Source organism: Myotis yumanensis, unplaced genomic scaffold, assembly GCF_028538775.1.
Source record: "Myotis yumanensis isolate MYYU_CA2020_CCGP unplaced genomic scaffold, mMyoYum1.0.hap1 SCAF_7, whole genome shotgun sequence".
Taxonomy (NCBI): Eukaryota; Metazoa; Chordata; class Mammalia; order Chiroptera; family Vespertilionidae; genus Myotis; species Myotis yumanensis.
This window is the reverse complement of record NW_027223758.1, coordinates 49,462,296-49,486,051: the sequence shown is the minus strand read 5'-3', so window position 1 is coordinate 49,486,051 and position 23,756 is coordinate 49,462,296. Positions and strand designations below refer to the sequence as shown.

General features: G+C 42.9%; 1 long non-coding RNA gene across 1 annotated transcript; it reads right to left on the bottom strand.

The window, feature by feature from the left end:
• Positions 1 to 431: 431 nt before the first annotated feature.
• Positions 432 to 22,058, bottom strand: LOC139014587 (uncharacterized). The gene is made up of 4 exons (XR_011472245.1): positions 21,935 to 22,058; positions 21,697 to 21,853; positions 20,019 to 20,084; positions 432 to 786 (listed from the first exon to the last, which is right to left on the bottom strand). It is a non-coding gene; the product is annotated as an uncharacterized lncRNA (long non-coding RNA).
• Between the last annotated feature and the right edge of the window lie 1,698 nt (positions 22,059 to 23,756).

Here is a 23,756-nt window from a genome sequence, read left to right as displayed (position 1 = left end):
GAAAGGACACAGACAAAGTATGTGTGCACCGTCAACACGCTGAAATGGGAGTTCTTCATTGATACTTCCTAACATAAGACATAATTTTCCTGTGGGTGGGACAACGGCAGGCAGTCGCTACCAGATGGCCATGGCCAGCGTGTGAAGAAAACATCCTCCCCACCGCTCACCACGCCCCCTCCCCACGCCTGACAGCAGCTCAGGCCCCTCTGCAAGGAGGTTACCCTGGTGACGCCCTTGTCTCGGGTTTACAGGCAGCAACTGTCAGCTCTTCCCCAGGAGACAGTTTGCTGTCCTCTTGTCAAAGCAAATGAAGAAAATATCGATGCTGGCAAATGAATTTGTTTTCCTGACACTGCCAGGAGCTCCAGGGAGAAAGAATTAGGGAAGAAAATCAGAGATTTTCCCAAGCACCTCACCTCGCTGGTGTTGGAGCCCATCAGGCAAGACGAGTGAGTATAGTGACCATATGTGTCCAGAGCCCAGCAGATGAGGGCCTGGACATCGGGACACCTCATCACGGATTCCAGAGCGGAAGCTGAGGAAACCTCTTCCCTCCTCTGGGTGTCTTCTTCCACGACAAAGGATAAGAAAACACACTGTTGGCATCCGAGGGCAGCTGCCTAGAAAACTGGCTTCTTGCGCCGAAAGGCCTTGGAGCACACTCGGTTCATGAGCAGTGCGACCACCTTGCCTCTAGTTGAAGGTTTCTCCCTGTGAAAGGCCATCCCCTGGCCTGGCAGCAAAGTCGCAGGGAATTGTGGAAAGCCAGCCTGGCAGACGGCCCTGGAAAGGTGGTGATGGAAAACAGGTCTTTGAAAACGATCATTTCACAAGATAACAAATCCCGATGTTGTCCATTTAAAATGAACACAATGTTGCTGGCCGGTGTGGCTCAGTGTTTGAGTGGTGACCTAGGATCCAGGAGGTCACCGTGTGATTCCCAGTCAGGTCAGGGCACATGCCCGGGTTGTGGGCTCCATCCCCAGTTGGGGGCGTGCAGGAAGCAGCCAATCAATGATTCTCTCTCAGCATTGATGTTTCTGTCTCTCTCCCCCTCTCCCTTCCTCTCTGAAATGAATAAAAATCTATTTAAAATAAATAAATAAAAATAAAATGAACACAATGCTATATCTCAATAAAACTGGAATAAAATTTTAAAATAAAAGGAGCCCTAGCCGGTTCAGCTCAGTAGATAGAACATCAGCCTGTGGACTGTAGGGTCCCTGGTTCCAGTCAAGGGCACATGCCTGGCTTGTGGGCTCAATCCCCAATAGGGGGCAGGTAGGAGGCAGTCAATCCATGATTCTCTCTTATCATTGATGTTTCTCTCTCTCTCTCTCTCTCTCTCTCTCTCTCTCTCTTTTTCTCTCTCTCTCTCTCCCTCTCCCTCTCCCTCTCCCTCTCCCTTCCTCTCTGAAATCAATAAAAATATATTTTAAAAATAAATAGATAAATAATAAAATAAATTAAATTTAAAAAAGAAAAGGATACAATCGGGGGTCTGGAACCAAGTGATAAATGCCAACTTTTTCATTCTTCTAAATGTGACATCAGAACTTCCAGATGGCTCCTACAGGGTACTTGTCACTCGGGGGCATGTTCTCAGCCAAAGGAAATTAACCAGAGGGCAATAACAGTGACAGCACCTACGAGAGTATATTGCTTATTGTGAGCCAGACACTGATCAGTAAATCCTCCAATGAGCCTAGGAGGTCAGTGCTATAACCATGCTTTTTCAGAAAAGGTGGCTGAGGCTCATGGTTAATAGAAACTATCGACACACAGACCAAGACCACAAAGGGAGAAAGAGGCAAGTATAAACAGGAAGGGATCAGAAGACGACAGAGAAGCAAGGGAATACCAATGTATGGTGTCACATGGTTTCAGACCAATTGAAGGAAAGCCCATTGAAATGATTAAAACATATATTAAATGGACTATTTCTAAACAAACAACATTTTTCTTTTTATATACAAATAGAAACATAAGAGATTAATAACATGATGATTAGTAAATGTTCTTGTTATAGTTCTAGTTCTTGTGTGAACTTGGTGGGGCTACAGCCCCCAGATTCAATCAAACACTCATCTGGGTGATGCTATGAAGGTAATTTGGGGAATCAAGTCCATGATCTGTTGAGTTTAGTTAGGGGAGGTGATCCTGCTTACTCTGGGTGAGTCTGGTTTAGTCTGTTGAAAGATGTTAGGAGCAGAACTGAGGCCTCCCGAAAGATAAATTCTGGCCGGGGACAGTAGCTTCAGCCCGTTCCAGAATCCCAGGCCGCCCTGGGGACTTCAGACTCGATTAGAGAATTTCTTGCAATAAATCCCTTAATATTTATCTCCTGCTGTTTCTGCTTTCCTGGCTGAACCCTGACTGACACAGTTCTGAAAATGTTCTTTGTAATTAATGTGTAAGAATGAATTAACAGTAGTATATTGTGCAGATATAGAAGCTAGTGCTACAAAGTGTACGACAAAGTGCTTTAAAATCTTCCCTGAATTCTTGTTCACTGGTAAATGTATACTCTCTCTCAGAGGAAGAACTTAACAGATACCATGCTAAGCCAAAGTAAACTTTAAAATTCCATTTGAATTATTCTGAACGAATTTTGAATGTGTAGAGTCTTAATAAAGTTCTAGAATGTTGGGGGAAAGGAGAGAGAGAGAGAGAGAGATTCCCTCTGATTTAAAGCACTTATTAACACCACCTATCTGTTAGAAGGTACCTACCTGACTCCCATTTCATATTTTCAAATAGCATTAATTGGCGATGATAACTGGGCATCTTTTAGCTTCGTGGCCTTGGACAAGTCACTCCGCACCTCTGCATCTCAAGTCCCTCATCCATAAAACAGGGATGCAAACAGAGCTTGCCTGTAGGACTGTTGTGATGCTATGACATGCTTAGAAGAGTGTCCAACACATGGTAGGAAGCATGGGAGGCTGGCCAGGACTTCCCAGAAGAGGTGGTGCGGGAATGACTTGGGTTGGGTACAAAGCACGAGACACAGTTCTGGACAGGGGGAAACCCAGTTCGGGCATAGCTGAGAGGCAGGCATGGGGAAAGCTGCTATGTCGGCCCAAATTAAGCCAGCCTGCCTGCCATGCCTGGTTCTTACAAGCAAACTAAGACAGGGTGTGCGCTCCAGATTGTGCTCAAAGCAAAGTCTAGATTCTATGTCTAAAACCTCACATTTGGGATATCTTTATTTTTTTAAATATATTTTTACTGATTTTAGAGAGGAATGGAGAAGGACAGATAGAAGCATCAATGATGAGAGAGAATCACTGATTGATCGGCTGCCTCCTGCATGCCCCACACTGGGGATCGAGCCCACAACTCGGGCCTGTGCCCTGACCGGGAATCCAACCGCGATCTCTTGGTTCATAGGTTGATGCTCAACCACTGAGCCATGCTGGCCAGGCTGGGACATCTTTCAAACTGCATCATATGTTTTTCAAAAGGGTTTTATGGTTAAACCAGCTTGCAGAACAGTGCTCAGTAAAGACTAATGGGTTTCTTTACAGCAGCATTCCCCATGAGAGTCATGCTTACTCTATGGTCTGCCAATGGGGTGCCATGCACCGCGGCCCCCAGCATGGGCGACAGGACCCTCATCTCCCAGGAAAACTGTCTGGAGTGCTCCCTTCTGCAAATGCCAAGTGCATGAACTGCATTGTATAAATTCTTGATGCTCTGGCATCAGGGGCCTTGCTGACCTCCGGGGCTGGCCGATTCTGAAACACAGCAGCAGACTGTCCACCTTTCCTATACAAATGACCCCAGCCAGAGGCCACACCCCAGGAGGCAACAAGGTATTTCCAGGCCCTAATCATCCAGGGTCCGCACCAGACAACAGGAGGCAGCCTCTGCCCCCCAGAGGCCCCTGAATGTATTAAAACAAGCTAGTTCTGAGCCCGCTTGCCTGGCCTGGCCTTGCTTTTCCAGAGGAAACCACAGGAAAGGTTACTGCCCTGGCTCCCGGGGTTCCTGACCCAACCGGGCTGCTCATGTGGCCCTGCTCGGAGTGCCCCCTCTTCTGGGAACTGTGAGTAATACAACAGCTTTTTTATGGCAATTGCTGCTGATCACCAGGCCTGAATAATGAAACCTACATTGTAAAATATCGGTGTTAGCAATGAAGGCATTTAAAGATTTCTAAGCAGAGGAGTAACGTATTAATGTGTAGAAGTATTCATCCTAACCATCACTTTCCATGTTCCAAACTCTCAGAGCGGCTCCAGAGCCCTGGGAAGCCTACAACCAACCTGAACATTTGAGAGACACAGAGGTCTAGGGAGTCTGAACCCCCACCCACCCAGAAGTCCTGACAAACCCAATGAGCCTCAGAGCATAGAATATCTCGGAGGGACACCCTCTAACCCAGCCTGGATGCCCTGGGAACCTGGGTCAAACCCTGGTCACAGGAGAGGGGATACGGGTCAGCCTGCCATCGCAGCTTCTTTGCTGAGTTTCCATCATTCTGGAAGCCCAAGGCCCTCAAGGTTTGAGACTCACCTGAACTTCTCGATTGGAGGTACACAAGAAGTTGGAAACTGGTCCTGTTTCTGAACACTGTGGCCCTTCCCCTTCCCTCCACCCCCATCAGCACTATAGGGGGGTTGAATCAGCTACTTTGTAAAGTACCCCTCCCCCTGCTCTGAATCCCTATAATTCTAAATTACTCTATGGAGCTACTCATTCCAGCAAATTTTATAAGCCTATAAAATGTTCTAAGTCACAAGAGGACTGATGTAAAAATTTCCCATCACTCGGTACTTTTTCTTCATTTTTAGACAAGGCCAGTTCTCCAAAGCGCACTTCCCTTTTTGTTAGTTACTATTACCCCTACTATTTATTTGTGAGCCAATAAAAATAAATATTTTACTTTGGAAAAGGAAATGTACTTTTTTTCCGAGAGCAGTGCCAACCTTCATCCCATACCTTGCCCCATAGTTTAATCGACTGTGGGTTTTATCTGCGCTTGGAAAAGACATTAGGGAACTAATGACTCATGGCCCCACCAGAGCCCTTTTAGGTCAAGAGGACGCAGGCTGCACCCCTCCCCCCAAGGGGAGCACTTGGCAGAACTCTGAACAGGGAGCTGTCTGACCTTTGCTTGAAAGTAAGGAAATGAATCATAGGGCTTGACCAAGACTTGCTAGGTCTGCCTCCAAATGAAGAAACAATGATAAAACTGATGGTTGCCTGATAAGCAAATTGGAGTAAAGAGTGGAAGACGGAAATACACCCACTTGATTATCTTCCGAAGGGAGAACTTTGCACCTGGAGAAAAGGTGCTTTGCTGGCCTGCGCTGCAGATGGCTGCCTGTCCTTTCCTCTCAGGTCGACTCTCCGGGTTCCTCATGTAGTAAAATGTCATGTTTTGGAACAGGTGATATTTCAAATAAATATCTCCTTTGGTCATTAAATACGGAGCTCAAAACTAAATGTTTGGCCTGGCAGGCGTGGCTCAGTGGTTGAGCGTTGACCTATGAACCAGGAGGTCACGGTTCGATTCCCGGTCAGGGCACATGCCCAGGTTGCAGGTTCCATGCCCAGTGTGGGGTGTGCAGGAAGCAGCCAATTCGTGATTCTCCCTTATCATGGATATTTCTATCTCTCTCTCCCTTTCTCTTCCTCTCTGAAATCAATAATATCTATATCTATATCTATATCTATATCTATATCTATATCTATATCTGAACCTGAATGCTTTGACCATACTGTTCTTCCAAGAAGGACAGCCAACACCCAGGTGTTGTTACTAAAGTGTAACAAAACTACAAAGAAGTATGATCCTTGCTCAAAGAAGCATTTGTACAAAGTGGGGGAGGGAATGACCTACAGTCAGGGTGTTAATTGTGCCTAAGCAAGCCAACACTGCAGCACTAGATGGTACAATTAGAAGGTGAAGAAAGAACAAAAATGAAGGCAACTGACATATATCTTGGCCAATGGATTGTTAGTCCTGAGAAAGGTAAGAATGGTAATAAAGTAGAAAAGATTGGCTCCATTACTCAGCAAAGGCAGGTGGAAATGAAGGCAGCCAACCTTAGAGGATGTGGACCATGTTTTTCCTAATTTCTAGAGGCTCTAGCACTGTAAAAAGTCCCCTGTGGAAGGGTCCAGTTTTGTCGTCAAACAATGTAATTATCCTCACACTGCAGTATGGACTGCTATGTAAGTTCATTCAATATATATGAGCTGAACATCTACTTATACCTCACTGAACTAACTTAGTTTCTATACAGCTCAATAATTGTTGCTTTTAAGAAGTTTGCTATCAAGTGAAGGAAATGGCTAATGACAATTCACTATAATTAAAGCAAAGCTCACATTTTAAAAAGTATAAGTAAAAAAGGACAATGTGGAAAATATTCTTACCAAAGACCTTACACCGAATCTGAGATTTAAGCTCAGCTATAAAGAATGGATTAACATTTAGACAGGCAAATTCAGAGGGAAAGCATTCTGAGGAGATGGAACAGAGAGAGCAAAGGCATTTCTTACAATGGTTTACACAATTCTTCCAAATATGATCTCTGCTTAAATGTCCCGCCCATAGTTATTTACATGACATCTTCAGAGGGGGAAAGTCCCTGAACACACCGTGACGTCCTTACATCCTTTTTGTCCAGCTCCATGGAGGAGGGAACCTGCTGCCTCTCCCGATAAGTGTGTCACCACTCAGAGTCAGCCTCACTAGCCATCTCTCAGACCTTCAGAAAACAAGATGCCACCACATCGAGTGTGTGCTTTATGGGTCAAGGGCAATTAGTGGCTCAATTTCAAGCTTGAGGATCTTGAGAGAGTTGTGTTTCAGAAGATATATTGTACTGTGTGGTGTTACCTGAATGACAATCACGAAGATGAGTGATTCAGACATAGGCTCCATGGACATAGCTCAGACAAGCAGACTCCATGAGGATCCATGCCTGCTCCCTCTGGGGCTGCTATCTATACAAGTCTCATCTATGAATTAACCAATAACCTCCTTCTAGCGAAATAGATCATGTCTATGACATATTACAATAGAATTGGGGAAGGGTTTGGAGATAGTTTTGTTTAACTGGGAGATCAATACTTTCATGTTCTCTGAATTTTTAATGTTCTCTTAAGTTTTTCAGAAACTCCTAAATATATTAAGGAGATTTTTTAAAAGATATAACCTGTTAACTATGGCTATATCTGAAGGGACGGATTATAGGGTAGTTCTAATTTGCCATTTTCTATATTTTTAATTGTCTGAATTCCTTACAGAGTAAATATACTTTTCGAGGTATACATATATTTTTCACAATCAGGAAGAGTAACCTTCACAAGGATTGAAAACTTGCTCATTTTTGTTCTATAGAAAGTGAGTTCTTTGACAATCTCTCAGTGAATGTGTATCATATATACATTTTCTGCCTAAACCTGATATCATGCACTAATAAAATTTTGATTGAAGAAAAGAATCAGGAAATAAGTAACATCTGTCTCTCAGCACCAGGAACATTGTAGAAAGGCCTGCCCATCACTGTGTTGTCATGGTTACACACAGAGCGCCCCCCCCACCCCCCCCCCACCCCCCCCCCCCCCCCCGCCACCACCCTTTGTCCACTCCAGCAGCAGCATTTGCTCCTTTCTCATCTCCCTGAGGGCATTTGGTGCCCTAGCAACCCTGAACATAGACACTTTACACCCTAAGTCCACACCCATGAGCAGTGCAGTGCGGTCAGGTCTGGAGTGAATTGGAGCACATCTCAAGTGATTCGCTACTACCACATTTTGCCTGCTGCCATCCCTGGAGGTGCCCTGCCCCCTGGGAAGACATTAAAGGGCTCACCTCCTGAGCCTGGTTGATTGCTTTGTTAAAGAGTTGGCTGAGCCCTAGCAAGTGAGCTATTTTTATTCAAAACTTGGAATCACAAATAAGCTAACCCTGATTGGGAAATTGTGTCCAGAGAAGGGGGAAAAGAGCTGAATTTGTTTTCTGGTGACTGAGATGAAAAGCTCTTGCAGCCCTGAAGAGGTCTGGGAGGGCAACGCCACATGGTTCCATCAGTGGCACCCACTGAGTATCCCTGTGGGAGAAATCAGCCAGGGGAGGTTAGGCAGCAGCCACCCCACCCACACCATTGCATCCACACCTTGCCATCCCAGCTGTGCCCAAAACTGAGGGCTATCCAGTTGGACTGAAGATAACCCAAAGCAGAGTCGAGGGGAGAGACTCAGTGTCCTGGGCTCTAGAATGTTCCTTGGCTCCCCCATCTCTAAATCATCTAATGCTGAACAACCACAGCCCATGGTGATGAACTCAAGCCCCTGATGGCTTTGGGTATAAAAAACCAGAAACACCTCTAAGCGCCTAGACCTCTGAGAAGGAATAATAATTAACTCTTTACCCAACAACATTTACAGTGCCCACAGATCCCCTCACCCACCTTGCGTTGACAAGCTCCCATTGCCTCGCCTGTCCACCAAAGCATGAATGATGTAGTAACTATCAGGGTTTGTATCCTTTTAGGTGATGGTTTAGGAGTATTGTTTTGTTATCCATTACAGTGGATATTCACTATTACATAGTTTCAGGTGTACAGCACGGTGGTCAGACATTTATATAACTTAGGAAGTGAGCTCCCCATAATTCTAGTCCCCACACCCCGACACCAAACATAGTCATGACAACATTATCTGGTCCAATAGACAGCCTGGAGCTGTCTTGGAGGTTAGGGGGGCTGAAGGTGGAAGCGAGCATGGTCTCGATACACCGAATGGGAAGCTACCCTGCTGTCCATCTGGACTGCGTGTCTGGGAAAACCACCGACAAAATCTGGGAGAAGGTGAAGAATGAATGAAACATGGCCACTTAGTTTTACTTCCCCCACCTCATTACTGCAGTACTTGCTAAGGTCATAATTGACCAAGAAGCACGGGAAGTGATTATTATGCCATTTTTATTTTATTGTGCTCTGATGAACTTAAGTGTATGGGCTGGGACAGAATCCTGAAGCAGGGGCCCTATGTCCTGACATTCACCTCCACCCACTGTTCTCCACTTTCTGTTCCCTTTTCTATTTAATTAGCATCATCTCCTTCGTCTTCACCCAGTGACTTCCCGTTTTCTCAACCCCTCTCTGGGGAGACATATTTTGTGTTCATGAATGAAACTTATTGGTAAGTTTGCCTCTAAGTTATAAAATTATAAGCCAGATACTGTTAAAGAGAGGTTATTGCTGATATTGTCTTAGGCTCAAAACTGAAGGTAAATCCATGTGTGTTTTAAGGTAGTCAAGACTACCCAGAAAGAAGAGCAGCTGCCGCTGCTTCACTCACAAGACCTCCCCCTACCACAAACACTGAGCCCATTGTCTCAGGAAGCCTATGTCAGAGCAGGTGGCCCATGAATGGGGGGCTTCTTGCCCAGATGTCCACACCACACAATGACTGCCTTCCTTCCTTCACCTTCTCCATTAGCCTACCCTCATTCCCTCTTCATTCTTGGAAATCCCAAGACTTCCAGGTGCTGGACACGCAAGAGTCCTTATTCTCTCTTGTCCTCACCCATCTCTCACCCATTCTCTTCCCTTCAAGCCCAGTGATGAAGATGCTGGGCTCCAGGTGAAACACAACCCTGCCGGGGTGTTCTAGGAAGAAGAGACGAAAGTGGAAGGTGCTGGATTACTGATTCTCATGGCAATGTGAGTGCCTTAGCTGGGGCCACCATAACAGAAGACCACAGACTGTGGACCTAAATAGCAGATTTATTTTCTCACAGTTCCAGGGGCTACAAGTCCCAGATCAAGGTGCCAGGGTTGCTTACTGGTGAGGCTTGTAAACAGCTGCCTTCTCACTGGTCCTCCCATGGCCTCTCCTCCGGGTTCACATGGAGAGCGAGCTCTGGGGTGTCTTTTTCTTCTTATCAGTCATATCAGATTAGGGCCCACCCTTATGACCTCAGTTAACCTTAATCACCTTCCTCAAGGCCTTAACTCCAAATACAGTCATGGGGGTTAAGGCTTCAACATATGACTTGGGGGAGTGGGGCACACTTCAGTTCATAATGGTGAGTGAAGGGTCAACGTGGTGAGGGTTCAAGAGTCACATGATGGCTGACTAATAAAAAGGATGAGGACGATGATGGCTATGGTGAAAGGCATGGGTGTGGTGAAAATTTATGGGTATTAGATAAGCAACAAAATGAGGAGAAAAACATATCTGAGATCTAGCCATGTGAGATTGAGACCAGTATTCATTATAATCATTTACTGAAAATTGGAGAGCAATTTGAAAATGAAGAGTATAAAGTGCCCTTAGGGTGTAAACCACATTAACACTACTGTTTACTTTATTTGATAAGTCCCAGAATATCACTTGATGACTAAATGAAATACTGAAAGAATTAATTCCCTGGAAGAGGAGATTGTTAGTAAAGAAAGCTAGAAATAAAAGAGAAAGGCCGATGTGGTAGTGTTTATCTAAGTACTACCTAACGGAGAGAGAATTATAGCTAATGAAAGTCTTCTATTTAACTCATTCCATTCATTCATTCACTCATTCATTCCATAATATTGATGGACTGCTGGTGATGGATGAATTCAACAAATGAAATCAGGTTGGCTTTTAGCACAATGACTGATTGCCCTGTGGGAAAAGGGCGGGATCGGGGAAAGACTGGGCAGGAAGAAGAGGCAGAGGCTGCTGCAGTAACCCTGGTCAGAAATACTGAGGGTCTGGACCACCTGCTGGTTCAGATACAGGCAAACTCCAGGGATAGATATCTGAGAGGCACAGTGGGCTCCTTTGTAAAGATAATTCTTATAACCATGAAGAGAAACTCAAACTGTTTGTACATCAAGGAAATACTTCTTAAGATCAAGGTTATAAAAATGGCAGTTAAAATTAATGAGTACTTAGCATACGCCTTTACACTCGGCATCTTTGTAGCAAGGCAAGGAGAGTCAGCATTAAGCAGGAATGAGCACTCAAATCTAAGCGCTCCTTCACTAGACGTGTGACCTCAGGAAAGTTCTTAACATCTCTGTGCCTCAGTTTCCTTGATCTCATCACTTTTGTTTCTAGCACATTTTTTCTTTGACCTTAAGTTCAGGAAGCAGATATGCCCCACTATCAATACTAACTTATGCTGTAACTGTTCATTTTTCATCTGTGTCATCCCCAGGGCATAGGTCAGATCCTGGCACATTCTAAGACATGAAATGTGACGTTTAAAAGTCAGGTGATGGCTTCTCCCAATCACACCCCAGCATTGCACGTACCTGCCACTCAGATACCTCCCATCACTTATGCGAGCTGTTTCTCATGTATGCCTAATAACCACTCCTGATGGGCAATTTAGAATGTTACTGCATGAACATCAGTTTACAATTTTAAAGCTTACTTGATTACATGATGTTATTTGCTTAGTATTTATATTTTGTTTCAGATTTTTCTCCATCACAATTAATAATTTAAAGCATAATTAATTACATTTAATTTGAGTTTTAGTATATTTTAAATGATCATGAAACCTGATCTGTCCTATTGATTTTTTTAAATTCAATGATACAGATAAATTGTTTTGGGTTTCTTTCTCACTCAGATTTTCAACCTCTTCCTTATAAGTGAGGACCTTTCTGAGTCTGGGCTGGGACCTCTCCCCCAACCCCTCATGCTGTTAGGGGTCAGTAAGTCACAGTCCTGTCATTCTTCTCTGTCATCTTGCTCAAAGGGACTTGGTAACTGAATCTACTGGTAGTTTTTTACTAATAGCTATTATTACTTTATGGAGAACTGGTGTTCACAATTTTTTTCCAATTACAATTGACATTCATTTTTATTTTGCATTAGTTTCAAGTGTACAGCATAGTGGTTAGACAATCACATACTTCACAATGTGCTCCCCTGATATTTCTTCCCAACTTTTTAATTGCAATTTTCTCCAAGGACTAAAAGTCCAAGATAACATGGAGAGAAATATCAAAATGCTTACATAACTTGGACCAAAGTCTAAATTGGATTGAATAATTAAATAGGTCTAACTTAGGTAAACATTAACTAAGTAGGGTAGACATCTGCAGTAGACAGCATAAATACTTAAAGGATGAAGTCATCCAGGGTAGAGGAAATATAAATATAGATCACCAGAAACAAAGTAAAATTGAGATTCAAATATAGACCAATATTGTAATATTAAAGTTGATAGAATTATCAAACTAACTGAAGATGTGGACAAAATGTAATTTTTCAAAGAAGAATAAAGATAGGATTCAGGAGGGGGTCTATCATGGTGTAGACTATCAGTGTTTCCTGATAATATTTCATATATTTTTCAAAAATATATCATCAGAAGGGACTCCCTGCTAAACTCCAGCCAAAATAATTGAATATCTACGTAGGGGTTGACTTTCCAACAATAATAAATGTAAATTATAAAAATGTAAATACAAATTACCAAACTGGATCTCAGAAGAGACACAAAATTGAAATAGAACAACTGCCAACCTATTATCCCCCAAAAAACCTACCAGATCTAGACATTTTCAAAGGAAATGTTTACCAAACCTGTAAGGAAAAGATAACTCCAATGCTATTTAAGCTGATAAACAACTTTAAACACAAAGAAAAGTCAAAAGTTATTTTCAGGAAGACTAAATTCTTGATTCCAATGATCTGACAAAAACAAAACCCATACGCACATGTTACAGATAAACTTCTACTCTATTGAGTGCAAAAACCTAAATAATTAGTGAACAGAATCCAGAAATACATTGAAAGAATAATATATCTGGATGAACTAAAATTCATAGCTCAATGAGGAAATGGTTTACTATTAGGATATTAATACAATTTGCCATATTAAGAGAAGAATCATATAACCATCTCTGTAGATGCTATGATGCATTTGGTAATACTCAACATTCTTACCTTTTTATTTTTCAATTTATCTTCATTGTTGAAAGTATTACAGGTGTCCCCTTTTTCCCCCCATTGACCCCCTCCACCCTGCTCCCACCTCCTCCCCAGGCCTTTATCACACTATTGTCTGTGTCCATGGGTTAACATTCCTACATTTTAAAAATCTCAAAGATATGTAAGTGTACACACATTAGTAAAAAAAATACTAGATGCATTCCTTTTTAAAAAAAAATGAGAGTATTGACTTTTTAGATAGAAAGGAAGGGAAAGTGATTGAGTGATAAAAACATGGATTAGAATATCCATCGGCTGCCTCCTGCATACCCTCTATGGGTGATCAAGCCCAGCAACCCCTTAGTTCATGGGTTGACACTCAACCACTGAGACACACCAGCTGGGCTGGATATATTCCTTTTAAAATGAAAAGTAAGGATATCAGCATCACAATTATTATTAAAATTATTCTGGATCCTGGCCAGTGTGGCTGTGGTTGAGCATCTACTCATGAACCAAGAGGTCACTGGATTGATTCCCATCAGGGCATATGCGGGCTTGGTCCCCAGTGGTAGGAGGCAGCTGATCGATGTTTCTATCCCTCTCCCTTCCTCTCTCTCTAAAATCAATAAAAACATTTAAAAATAAAGAAAAAAATTGTACTGGCAGTATTAGCCAATGAAATAAGGCAGGCCAAGGGGGAAAAGATACAAAATTATAAAATAACAAATAATATTTGGAATCAATGTCTGATGATGGGCTTGTATACAGAGAAAACAGAACAGAATTGATGAAAAAGTACTAGAAGTAATAAAAAATTCATGGAACTAATAAACAAAAATCAATCACCAAGTCGGAAAATATGATGAATAGGAAGACCCATTTCTGCAATTCCAAAATGATGAAACAACTTGTGATAAACATAACAAGAGATGTACAAGGGCTGTTCTTTTTTTTAATGTAAATGTTATCATAACCAAGACTGCTACTTGTTCCTTATTTCCCACTTCTTTCTCAGAAATGCAGCCCCCAGATTTTAGCTGGGTGCGACCTTTCTTACCGTAAGCATGACCCTTTGGCTAAGTATCCCCTAGCCCAGAGGGGTGAGCATAATCAGGATGTGCCAGTTCTGGGCAAGAGAAGGTGGTCTCTCCTGCTCTGTCCTTCCCAAGCATCTGAAGCTGGAGCTGGAGCCCCCGTACATCCACAAACAGAAGCTGTGGGGATGGTGAGTAACAAACAATACAAGGCTGGATCTCCAATGACGGCACGGAGCCTCCATAGAGCCCTGGATGAACCTGTCTGTGTCCACGGGAAAAGGAATTGCTATGTTGTGCTTGCTATCAGTGACAGCTGAACTCAGTCTTGACAGAGCTATCCAAAAGAAGATCAGCATGAAGACAGGCTGTAGCAGTGGCTCTTCCTAAAAGACCCCCTTTCCCTAAGTCTAAGGACATCTCTAATTCAGCATGGCAGTGTAAAAAGAGCCCCTTTTTGGGTATCTGACAAAACTGCATCAAAACCCAAATCAGCTCTTAATGAAAAGTTTAATCTTCATTTACTGATGCTGACTTAACGCTTACATCGACCTGGGAGGCAGGCACCTTCATTCTCATCCCATGGTCAGGAGACTGAGGTTTGGAGAAGTAATCAACTTGTTCCAAATCACACAAATGGTGAGAGGCAAAGAGAGGAGAGCAGGCACCGGAACCCAGAGCCAGTGTGTGTGATGTCAATCAGTCACCACCACTCTGCCTCCTGAATGCCATGCCCTCAAATATGCTGATCCCTCTCAACTGCAATAAGTCCCCCTTAATCGTCATTCTGTGAGCGAGACCCCTCACTCTTTCCTGTGTTCAGGCAGCATTCTACTTTGACTCACTGTCCTCGGTGCTGGGTGCTGGCGCAGGTGAGGGACAGAAAACTGTTCAATGAATATGCTAAAAAGAAGGAAAGCTGTGCAAACACAAGCTCGATGGGTCTCACCCACCAGAGCGAGAGATTTAAAGAGAAATGGCTCTACGTGTATTGGAGTGAGTTACATTTTACAACAGCCACTGTGTATAACAGCTGGGACAATAGCCCAGTAGTGGTACAGAGGACACAAGACACATATCTGTATCCCTAGAACTATAGTCAATGCCATGAGTGGCCATGGACAGAAAGAATAAACAAGTATATGTGAAATTTGCAAGGCTAATTATTGTCTAAGATTTATAATGTAAGTCTACATCCTCATCTTTACCCAGAAAGATGCTCAAGCCCATGCTTTGCAGAACCTGCCAGCTCTCACTTAGGTGGTTCATGTTGGACAACACCCAGGGCAAGCCGCCCAAGCAGCTGTCACATTTCGATCATGTCACCGGCCTGGCAGAAGCATGAGCTCTGCCAGATCCACACCATGCAGCAAAGCCCCATGGCTGACAGATTTGTCCCAGAGGCTCCACCAGGGGAATGCGTGACAGACATGCACACCAATAAATAAACCTCAGGCTCAATGGCCTATTTTTATACAAAACCAACAACTGGTTCTTTCCTTTTATCCCTTGGACAGTCTTGGTGCCACTCCACCTGGGCATTGCATTGTCGGGCCATTGAGTTGTTGTTACAGCCCTGGCCAAGTAGCTCAGTTGGTTACAGTGTCATCCAGATACACCAAGGTTGTGGGTTTGATCCCCAGTCAGGGCACATACAAAAAGCAGCCAAAAAATGCATAAGTAAGTGGAACGACAAATCAATTTCCTCTCTCTCTCTCTCTCAAATCAATCAACAAATAAATTATCTAAAATAAAGAGTTGCTGTTCCCTTTCTACTGGACCTCACTGGCTCCAGGTGCTGCTAAGCTGACCTGTCTGTTTCCTCCCTGTCCTTGTACTTTGGTCCTACTTCCTGGCAGGGGCTGTTTTTCTTTGCTTATGTCTACTTTTTGCTAAAGCACTCTTACAATTGGATGAGCTTTTATTAGTTTATTTTCCTCCCCGCTATAAGTAGCAGAACCTAGATAAGAATTCAAGTTTTTTACTGATTGCACACTTGTTCTATTTTATTACAAAGTTCCATGATACATTACACAGACTTGGTAAGGAATATAATCCGCAAATATTTACTGAGCATGGGCTCAAGGATCTTTCACTCTCGGGGGTAAAGTAGACACCAGGCAGGAGATCACAATAGCATGTGTAAAATCACGTGTTGGGAATAGCACAGAATGTTATAGGAACACCCAGGGTGCCTTCCTAACTGATCTTGAGAAAGAGGAAGAGTTAGCCCAGGGCAGGGATGTTTGGGAAGATACCTTCCACCAGAGGGGATATTATGGATAAAGAGAGGGGAGTGAGCGCCCAATGCGCTCAGGGGAGCTGGGATGGCCACTCTGATGGTGTTGAGGTGCTAAGCAGAGTGAAGACAGGAGTTTTATGCCGATGACAATGGGGACCACAGCGAGGAATTCAGAGATTTGAAAACAGACTCAAAGACATATTCTGCAGAAGGAGATGGGTGTATAGAAATGATGAGGACATAGTCCCTGGCTCCGAGGAACTCATCACCTCCTGGGGGAGGCAGATATCTAAGCAAGTCATCACAGAACAATGTGTTTAGTTCTAAATATAGCACACACAGAGGCCTGGGGGACTCAGAGGAGGAAGCCATTGGCACTGCCCGGGAGTAAAAAGAAAGGCTTTGTGTAGGTGACAGTTGAGCAAGATGACAGATGAGAGGGTGGCAACCAGTCCAACCAGAGGGGGTGGACCCTTGGGTGGGACCAGGAAAGGCCCCTCCAATTCATTACCTAATATTAAATTAACCAAACACTTGCCACTGTCTTCAAGTCCCAGCCTCAGGAATTTGTGTTAGAGATAAAGAGTGTTATGTTGGAACTTCCAGCTCCTTCCTCAAGGACATGGACTGTTTGCTGATAGAGAATATCCTATCTGGTGCATTTTGGACACAAAGGGAGCTGTTCAGAAGGATTTGCAGGACCAGGGAGCTCTGCTCATTTCTGGAGGCCATCATCACAGAGCTAGAAGCAAGTAGGACTAGTGTGGGTGGACCTGGATTTGCACCCGCCCTGGTCCGCCCGACACGTTGATTCAGAATGAAGTTTCTGTGGCACGTGATCAGACAGAATCTTCTTTCTCTTTAGCAGCACCAAGCATTGCAAAGGATTCAACTGGAAAGAACACACACTTACTGAGTTCTTATAGCCTGACACGTAAGTGCATCACTGAAGCACAGAAAATCGTGGGATTCGGGAGCCTCAGTGTTTTCCATCACGTGAGGCTGAAAGTTTCCCTCTGTGCTGACGGTACAACCCCCTGCTTGCTCTGGAGCAAGTACAGTCAAGGGGGAGTCAGGAACCAGATCAGCATAATTCTAAGTTCTGTGTGGTGGGAGCGGTGGAAATGTTGAAATGGGAACTATATACATGGGTTGACAATAAAGGGATGGGCAGTAATTTACCAGGTAAATAAGAGGAAAAACATGTAGGAATAGCAATATTAATAAAAGTTAATAGGACATTTCATACAAAAGATTATTTTGTAGTAATAATAAAAAACTGACAAAGATAATAAACAACATAGCAGTAAATATATATGATAAAAGCTCATATATATAGGTAAATGTAATTTTCTCATATCTGTAAAACTCTTATTCTTATGTTTAAGCTAGTTTTTAAAATATTAATGTTAATTTTCATAAATTGTCAAAGAAGCTAAAATAAAATGTATCTTATCCTGTCATTCCACATGACAGCAATGTTTCAAGGTTATTATTTGAAATTGGGTTTGCTGTTGACCTTTTTTGTCCAATAACCCTAGGCTGTTCTTGTTTTGAAAATCTGCATCCTAAGATAAAAGCCGGTCTCCATTAGGAACTGCTGTAATACACCAGCATCAATCACACAATTAAATGACTGGGACAAACAATAAGGATAAAGTGCCGACCCTGTCAACTCAGATTTTAAGGGTTTCCCGACAACAGAAGGCAGTGAAGGTCACGCATCCCTGCACCTAAAAAATGAACCTGCATAAATCCAAGGAATGAAAATGCAGGATGTGCAAAAGAAATGTATACACACTTTAGTAGCTAATAGCTCAATTTTGAAAAGAAATGTATTTTAATAAGCACTGCCTTTACAATTATTCAAAGTGTGTGTATACATTTTGGGGCGGGGGGAAGGGGGGACATCCTATATATTAAAATAAACCAAATAATTCTCTCAGAAGGGTTCCAGTCAGTAAGCTGCATGGTGCAGGACACCGTGAGCTACTTCTTCTCGGGATTTCCATGAATATGTAATGAGGTTTGTTCCAAAAATTGGCTGAGGTTTTTCTCTTGTGTGTGGTTCCTCTTTTTAAAAACTATTCCTTTATTAATATGGCTCATATCAAATTGCAAACATAAATTCAACAAACAGCCACAGTGGTTTTAAAAAGGAGTGGGAGGTATGACATACTTGCTTGCTTCACTAAATAAACTTAAAATGTTATTATTTTATTTATTTTTGGATCCTTGCCTCTGACCCTGGAGGATTCCATTGTAAATTGTTACCTTCACAACAAACATTAACCTCCTTTTACTTTATCTGTCTCCAGCAGAAAAGGAGGAAAAAAACAAACAAACGTAAAAACCAACTTCTTATGTTTGTTGGTTTGGTATAAGAATACTGAATAAGCAAAATTATAAAATTTTTATAAATGTTTAAGAAAAATTATCCTCATAGCTGAGCAATTAACAATTGTTTTTATTTTGTATATCTTTCCATCTTCTTGTCTACAGATAGTTTTAAGCATAATATAAATACAAGTGTATATTATGCTAGATTCCTCTTGCCCTGGAGATGGCTTCCAGGAGTGTCTAGGGCTACAAGCTTCCTCATTGACTCAATATCCAAGAAGAGATAACTGCTGGTCTTTATCGGGCTGACTCAGGTCTTGCACCATAACAAAACCACGTGCTGAATCCAGCAGGCCAGTTCCAGAGAACCAAGCAAAGAAAGAAGAGAGCCACTCATTCATAAACTGACTAAAAGAAAAAGGGAGCACTATCAACTGACTAAAAGAAAAAGGGAGCAGTAAACAAATGGGGATTTATTCCATACTAGAGGCCGGGTGCACAAAATTCGTGCACTGGGGGGTGGGGGTTCCCTCAGCCCAGCCTGCCCTTCTCACAGTCCAGGAGCCCTCAGTGGATGTCCTACTGACGGCCACAGTCTGGCAGCAGAGGCTCAGAGCAGGCATCCTGTGTGTGTGTGTGTGTGTGTGTGTGTGTGTGTGTGTCTGCTGGGGGCCTGTCCCCAGCCGCATTGGAGGCTCAGAGCAGGCACTGTGTGTGTGTGTGTGAGTGTGTGTGTCTGCTGGGGGCCTGCCACCAGCCACACCATGGAGGCTTGGAGCAGGAGCCCCTCTGTGTTGATCTCTCAGGCTCCTGGCCTCCACTGCGTGTTTTTCTCTCCCTTGAGTTGTGGCCAGGGTTGGGTGCTGCCTGCAGGCTGCAATTTCCTGCTCGTGGATCACCAGATCACTGCAAAGACCAGGGGCAGGCCTTGCTGGGTGCTGCCTGTGGGGAACTTTCCCGCTCTGGGATAGCCATGGCGATCCCAGGAGCAGGCTTACCTGGGGGCTGCCTGCCCTCCGCATTTGCCTGCGGGATCACCATGGGGTCCCAGCTGGCAGCAGGGCTTAGGCGGCACATGGGGGTCCCGGCTGGGGCGGGGCTTAGGTGATGCAATCACACCGCCTAAGCCCGGCCGCCCAGGGCTGCACCCAGGGCCTGGATGGCGTCTGGCGCTGGCCAGACCTGCCTGCAGTATGCAAATTAACCGCCATCAAAGATGGCGGTTAATTTGCATATGGCACTGATTAGCCAATGGGAAGTGTAGTGAAGGTACGGTCAATTACCCTTTTGTCTTTTATTAGATAGGATTAAGAGAAATTCCAGCTGTAAGTGCTGATAGTGGGGGCGGTGGGCTGAAAATTGCTCCTTTTGGCGGATCATGTTTTAAATTTCTGTGCTAGAGTGCAGGTAAGCTTTTCTATGAGATCTCAGGGAAGATACACAAGGTTAGGACTCTGCAGTTATGAATATTTTTGGAAACAATAGTAAGCACTTACTGTTTGAAACCAATCGGGATCCAACCTTGGATGTTGGGTGAGGTCAATCCCAACAACGTGGTTTTCCTATGGGAAAGGAGAATGAATGAAGAGTTGGTGGTTGAGTAGGTAACTGATCTCTCCAAATTCATTCACTGAATGACTGAGAAAGACAATAAAAACGGCCTCTGACAGTAGCTGGAGGAAGACAAATACGCAAAGATTGCATGGGAAGCCTTACAACTCTTGGAAAAGGTCTTCTAGGCAAGAAACAACTAAGAAACATGCCCATTTTACCTTAATAATTTACCCATTAATATTCCCACCCTCCTTTTTCATGTAGAGAACTGCAACTTAAAAAAAAACAATGATTGAAATGCTGTCAAGCAGTGAGATAATTCTTTATTTGCTCCCCAGGACAAGGGGGAGTTCATTTTCACAGGAAGGAGTCTTTGCATTGCCAACAGCATAGAAAACCCAAGAGCCAAGACTTTCTCAAGGAAAACCTTCCAGAGCAAATCCAAACCACGGAAGTTTCATCATCAAAAGGGACACAGAATACCAGCATTTTCTGTTTCCTCATTCTACAAGAGCCATCTTACTTCCTGTTTCCAAAAGTTGAAACTGGTTGCTTAATTATTGATTTTTTTTAAAGCATGTGGGCAAACACACTAAGAGTTAAGAAGAGAGTGTTCTCGTACTGTAAGAGTTCATTCAACAAACTTCAGAGTACACGTTTTAAAGTCAAAAAGAACAAATCCTGTCTCTGCAGCTCATTGGCTGTGCGACCCAGAGTGAACTGCCTGACCTCTCTGTCCTGTTCCCTTAAAAAGACGGTGAGAATATCCTCCCAATAGGATTCCATTGAAGACCAATTGAAATAATAATTATAAACCACATAGCCAGTGCCTACAAAATCACTCAATACTTTGGCTATATTATAATTATGACAACACCTTGACCACCTGCCTCTCAGTGCGGATGCTGAAAAAGCAAGGTGCACCCTTGTCCTTTCACCTCGCAGCTCAAAGAAGCTATGACACCCCCTCCTACCCCAACAGATGACATGTTGGGGCGGGGGCTTCTGAGAAAGATTTTGTTCCTAGGTGAAAGTGAAAGGCATGTCCTTTTCTCTTGCCATCTTGGCAGACCTTTACCTCTACACTCGTACGAGGCCAAGTAAGAGTTGCTATCTGAATATGTGGCCATCATTTGGTGACCACAAAGCAGTAAAACTAAAGACAAGACCTAAACATGCTGCCGATGTTGGAGAGGAAGGAAAGGAAGAGCAAGGGACCCCCACAACATTGTCACCAGCAATCTGGAAACACCTACTAAACATCTTAACAAGTTCACACTGTGTCCTTTCCGAACAGGTAGATTGTTTCTCCCAGTTTAGTATTCTGCATATGACTAAAGGACATGTTCTGACTCAGATTAAGCATTGGGACCTACAATATTACCAGGGTTCCAAGGATATAAGATAAAGGTAACTCAAGAACAATGCAGCATAACTGCCAAATCTGTGAATAACCAGCCTAAAACAACTTGTTAATTCATAGAAATATTTACCTGCAGAGCAAGAACCAGCTGGAATGATTCCAGGCTTCCTCAGCCTCCAAATGAATTTAAAATAAATGCCAGACTTCTCTTGAAGGAATTTCAAAACACCTCATTCATTGAGGAATTACTTACTTACCTACCCTCCAGGCACAGCTATGAAGACCACAGAGTTCTTGAGAGTCAGGGTTGTGTTGTTTTGTTTTGTGGGGTTTTTTTTGTATTTACAGAGCAAACATCTCTGGAGAGACTGATAATTTCATTTTGTTTTCATAATAATTCATCTTCATAATATCCTAGTGGGGAGGAGAGATGAAAGATCATTGCTACCATTTTAGAGAGGAAAAGATACAAAGAACATGAAATTAAGGGATTACCTTTAAACCATAGTCAAAATGTAGCCCCACAATAAAGACAGCCAGTGGAGGTTAGATTCCAGATATCTTAAATCCCTGTCAGGTGCTCTCCTGATGACGCATCAATAATCCAAATGAATGACTCAGGTCCTTGCACCTCCCAGAAACTATGCTTGGATGAAGAGAGAACACAGATCAAAAAGGCGAATCAAGCCAGCTCGTTCAAACCATTGTCGTGAAGGCATCCTGGCCATATTTTGACTTCTAAAATTTGGAATAATAATCATAAAATAAAATAAACAGAAAGGGGGAAAAATATAAGGCAATCAGCAACACAAAAGAATATAAAAGCATACTTAAAAGTCAGAGGGATTTTCAAAGAATGGCTACAAAGAAAACAAAAATGGAGTAACCAGGAGTAGCAGAGAAGGAAAAAGTATTTTAGGAATATAAATATTATTTGAGTTAACTAAGGTTAAGCCAGCTTTTTGTTTTCATTTGTTAAGGCACACTACAACACTTTCAAAATAATGTGAGGTGTCTTGAGATAAAGTCTACATAAACCATAGAGCCTTTAAAACAGAAATAATATTGCCTGAGTGCAAACCTTGCTCTGCCACATACTGGCCACGTGACTCACCCTCTCACTGCCTCAAGCTCACCAATCAAGCTTATGTGGGAGCGAGTAATAATAGCACCAGCCTCAAAGGGCTCTTACCTCATTTAACATTAATTTTTCTGAGGAAGCTTACAGAGCATCAAGCGGGATAAATGCAAAAAATAAAATTAAAAGTCCACACCACAGCATGTCATTTTCAAAGTACAGAAAATCATTGCAGATAAACTCCTGCAAGCAGCCAAGGGGGGAAAAACACCTTACTTATAGAGGAACAAAGATAATAACTACATCTGACTTCTCAGAAACCATGAAGTAAGAAGAGAGTGAAAAGGCAATTTCTAAACCAGGGGTCCTCAAACTTTTTAAACAGGGGGCCAGTTCACTGTCCCTCAGACTGTTGGAGGGCCGGACTATAGTTTAAAAAAAAACTATGAACAAATTCCTATGCACACTGCACATATCTTATTTTGAAGTAAAAAAACAAAACGGGAACAAATACAATATTTGTATTTGCATGTGGCCCGCGGGCCGTAGTTTGAGGACCCCTGTTCTAAACTGTTGAGAGCAAAAGAAAACCACCAAACTAGAATTCTCTACCCTGCGAAATTATCCTTCAAAAGTGAAAGGGAAATAAAGAGGTTCTCAGACAAACAAATACTGAGGAAATGTGTTGCTGGCAAACCAGCTTTGCAAGGAATATGAAAAGAAGTTCTACAGACAGAAGGAAAATAATCTAAGTCAGAAACTCAGACCTACGTAAAGAAAGAGCATCAGAGAAAGAATAAGTGTAGATAAAATAAAAAAGTTTTTTTCCTTTTTCTTAACTGAGCTAACATATAACAGTTTGTTCAAAATAGTAATAGTAACAATGTATTTACATATGCTTATGTATAGTCCTATGCCTATGTATGTTTACATATAAATGAAATAAATAACACAATGATATAAGGAACTAGAGTGGGGAATTAGGATTATTTTGTTATTATAAGGTACTCACACACCGGTGAAATGTAGTGGTATTAAAAAGTGAACTTGGGCCTGGCCGATGTAGCTCAGTGGTTGAATGTTGACCTATGAGCCAGGAGGTCATGGTTCAGTTCCTATTTGGGGCACATGCTCAGTTTACGGGCTCAATCCTCAGTGTGGGGCGTGCAGGAGGCAGCCAACCAATGATTCTCTCTCATCATTGATGTTTCTATCTCTCTCTCTCCTCCCTTACTCTCT